At 39.2% G+C, this 3,931-nt stretch overlaps 1 pseudogene; it reads left to right on the top strand.

Annotated features, from left to right (window-relative positions):
• Positions 1-3,181: 3,181 nt before the first annotated feature.
• LOC100938297 (large ribosomal subunit protein uL23-like) lies at positions 3,182-3,662 on the top strand (annotated as a pseudogene).
• The last annotated feature ends 269 nt before the right edge of the window (positions 3,663-3,931 follow it).

Here is a 3,931-nt window from a genome sequence, read left to right as displayed (position 1 = left end):
GTCTCTTAGCAGTGTAATACAATGTAGCCCAGGGACTTCCAGGAAACCAAGTCACCTCAGCACAGACACAATTCTCAGAAACCTTAAAAGAAAGCTTACCCTTACAAGAATAGTTTAAACTCTCTTTATGAAAGAAACACCTGATAACTGATCTGGCCTGAAAACCTTCCCAGTCAGGCAATCATCTGACCCCTAATTGTATCCAGTTCATGCCACTGGGCTGCTCCTTCTATCTGTCTGGTAAAAGCACTGCATTAATAGCTTGAACATCAGATGGCATCTAAGACTCATCTCTGATATCAATCAGACTGATGGGGAAAAGTTGCCCATGGAGAAACTGATTAACTAGGACCACCCAAGAGCCCCAGACATGACTACTACACTATGTTGTTGAAATTTGGGTTATTTTTCATTCTTGTTTTGCATAACTAAATTTGAGCCCTGAGAATGCACATCTGCAGAATTTTAATACCCCAAAGGAAAACACAAATTCGACCAGATCAAAACTGAATTCTCATTTTCTGTCTCATTGCATGGACTAATCATCCATCCTCTCAGTCACTATATAGTCCCTTCTTGCAGCTCTCAACTCCTAACACACACACACACACACACACACACTCATACTCACACTTGCACTCAGTAACTGGATATAATAGATTCTGCCTCCTTAATGACGTCCTACTTTCATTCACATCTTAGTGAAATGCTTTTTGCCTGAATTATTGCAAACCTGCCTGATCTGATGGCTTAGTTTCTCACAGATCTATCCACAATGTTACTAAAAGAGTGATTGTCCTAAAATGAAATTCAGGTTGTAGCCCTTTCCTTTATAAAGAACTTTATTGATTTTCGGCAGAAAGCTCAGACACAAGTCTTGCCATACTTTGATTCCTGACTATATTTCTGCTTTATCCTCCACAGCCTTCTCACACAGATCCTTTCCCCTGACCACACTAGTTTACAAAACACATAATGTTTTCTTTCTCTGTGCTTTTCATACATATGGTATACACATGGAGGTTGCTCCTTCTTTACTTCTCTCACTAGCTAATTCCTTTTCACAGTTTGAAACAGCACCAATATAATGTCCCTAACCTATGGGTGTGTGACATTAATCAAATTACTTAAAATTTCTGAGCCGTTATTTTCTTATAAGTGAATGGAGATTATAGTAGTATCTATATTCTGGGCTGGAAGGGAAGATTAAATGAGATATTAAAAGAATTATTAAAAGAGATATTAAAAAAGAGATATTAAAATGAGCATTAAAAGAGTTTATCAGAGTGTCCAGCATATCATTGTTTGTGTGTTTTCATAGCACTACATAAAGAAATTTCTTTTTAGAACACTGTGACCTTGTTTAAAGAGAAATGATGTCAGAATGCTAAGATCCTAGGATGCCATTTGAAAACTCAGATTCATACCTGTCACTTCAAATGCAAACAACACAATCATTCTTCTCAACCAGCCATTCTGAGCCATTAGACAGAATGCAAATCCTCCAGTCAACTAAGTACTCTCAAGTATTATTATTTCCATATTTTTCCTCTATGAACCTCCTTCCTAATTATTTTCAACACTCCTTTTGAAAACAATGTTTCATTAAAATAAATTTCACATTCCCATATTCCAACAACACTCCCTCTACAATCTTGTCTTACACTAAAATCTTCCTCTTGCCCCAAAGCCTTTTGAAATGATGGGTGTTCATTTTCCCACAATGTGTTTATCAAAACATCACAAAGACAATATTTGCATTCTCCTCTTTCCCCTTTTCTGCGGCTACTTCTAGACCATTGCTTTTCTACATTTAGGAAAGTGAACAAACAGCAAAAAAACTCTTTAAAGTTCTGGACATTTCCTCACAACGTGCTGTGTCTTTTTGGATAGAGTCTGATCTCATCTTTTATGCTTTATCTTTTGTTATCGTTTTTAAAACACTGGTAGCCTTTGTTTCTTTTTGGTGTGTTTCTGCTATTTGCTGTCATCTGCTAGTTTTTCCTCATGGTGAAGTGCTTACTTGAGTGTGTTTGTGATCTGGATTGTGACCTTATCTTCAGAGAATCTTGAGAATGTGTCTTCCTCCAGAGTTGTGTTATTTTTACATAACTATACAATTATCATAAAATTATTATAGAAAGTGGACATTATTACTTCTACAATATTGTTTCACAGTTTTTGGCTTCCAGACCCTACAGAAAGAGTAAATTCAAATCTCAAAATCAAGGGCCGAAGGGAGAAGGCATGGATACAAATAACCAAGGAGATTCATTTCCCATCCTTACCCCAGGACAAAACAGACAAACCTCCATGTCATCCTCTCTGCTGTGTCAGAAAACCATGATTGAAAAATGCCTATCCTGACAGGCAGTTTGTTTCTGATACACCATTTGATTGAGGTTGTATCCCTGGCTTTAGGCAGAAGACTCAGAACTTCTATCTCAACATAACCTAAGGCTGAGTATCCTCTTTCCAAAGGCATGTAAAAGCCAAGTCCTTGGCTACTAAGATTGAAAAATACCCCCAGACAACTGCAAAATAAACTCTGACTGTTCTGGTTTTCATTTTCCTCTTGGTTTCTAACTTCCAGAGATTTTCTTATGTCTACATAGATGTGTGCTTATATGTATGTATGCATTTATGTACATACATATTCTTGCAAGGTCAGTTAGGCATTTAAATGGACATTTGTTATATTGTATCCAGCAATGCAGAAGGGTTTTCAGGTTTTCTAATCTGCCACATTGACAGAAATTGAAGTCTTCTGGTCTATCTCACCTATTTTTTTCTTTATGTTTTTTTCTTACTTCTAGTTTCAGCCTATTCAGAGCTTTGACTTTTCATGGCCCCTGCTAACAGCTACATTCTCTTTTCCACATGAATACCATGCTTCATAGATTTCACTATTGATATGCCCAAGAGAAAGGAAGGTTTGTCCTAGCTAATGACGATTATTTCCTGCTTAAAAAGAGCTTTGCATAGCAGGCCATCATTATAGGCCACTGGTCAGACTGTAGATTGGCTGCCCCAATGTTAGCGACTCACAAGTGGGTTCAATTAGCTATGATCACAACAGTGTGGCCATTCGTCTACAAAATGAATGCTATCTCAGCAGACTCTTCAGTGAGGCAATTCTCTTATATAGTAACTATCATTATGAAAGTAACCATGAGACAAGATGGTGCCAAAAGTGAAGAAGGAAGCTCCTGCCTCTGCAAAGCAGAAGCCAAAGCGAAGGCTTTAAGGGCCAAGAAGGCAGTGTTGAAAGGTGTCCACAGCCACATACACACAAAAAAAGATCGCACGTCACCCACCTTCTGGCGGCCCAAGACACTGCGACTCCAGAGGCAGCCCAAATATCCTCAGAAGAGCACTCCCAGGAGAAACAAGCTTGATCACTATGCTATCATCAAGTTTCTGCTGACCACTGAGTCTGCCATGGAGAAGACAGACGACAACAACACACTTGTGTTCATTGTGGATGCGAAAGCCAACAAGCACCAGATCAAACAGGCTGTGAAGAAGCTCTATGACATTGATGTGGCCGAGGTCAACACCCTGATTCGGCCTGATGGAGAGAAGAAGGCATGTGTTCAACTGGCTCCTGATTACGATGCTTTGGATGTTGCCAACAAAATTGGGATCATCTAAACTGAGTGCAGCTGGTTAATCCTAAACATATGTATATCTTTTCACCATATACATGCCTCTCCGTCAATTTCTGGTTGGACTGAGAAGCCATATACAGGCACTGACGTTGTAACAGGGCTTGGGCCTGTTCTACTTATCCTTTTGAAACACTCACCCAGCCACTCCACCATGCTTGATCACTCCAGAGATCTTTGTGCCTAGAGTTAGTGTCCCAGGAAAACCAGAACTCAGAACTTGCCTCTATGGTTGAGAGTAACAAGAAGTTTTACAAGAACCC

This window comes from Pongo abelii, chromosome 5 (assembly GCF_028885655.2).
Source record: "Pongo abelii isolate AG06213 chromosome 5, NHGRI_mPonAbe1-v2.0_pri, whole genome shotgun sequence".
Lineage (NCBI taxonomy): Eukaryota > Metazoa > Chordata > Mammalia > Primates > Hominidae > Pongo > Pongo abelii.
This window is presented reverse-complemented; position numbering and strand designations above follow the sequence as displayed.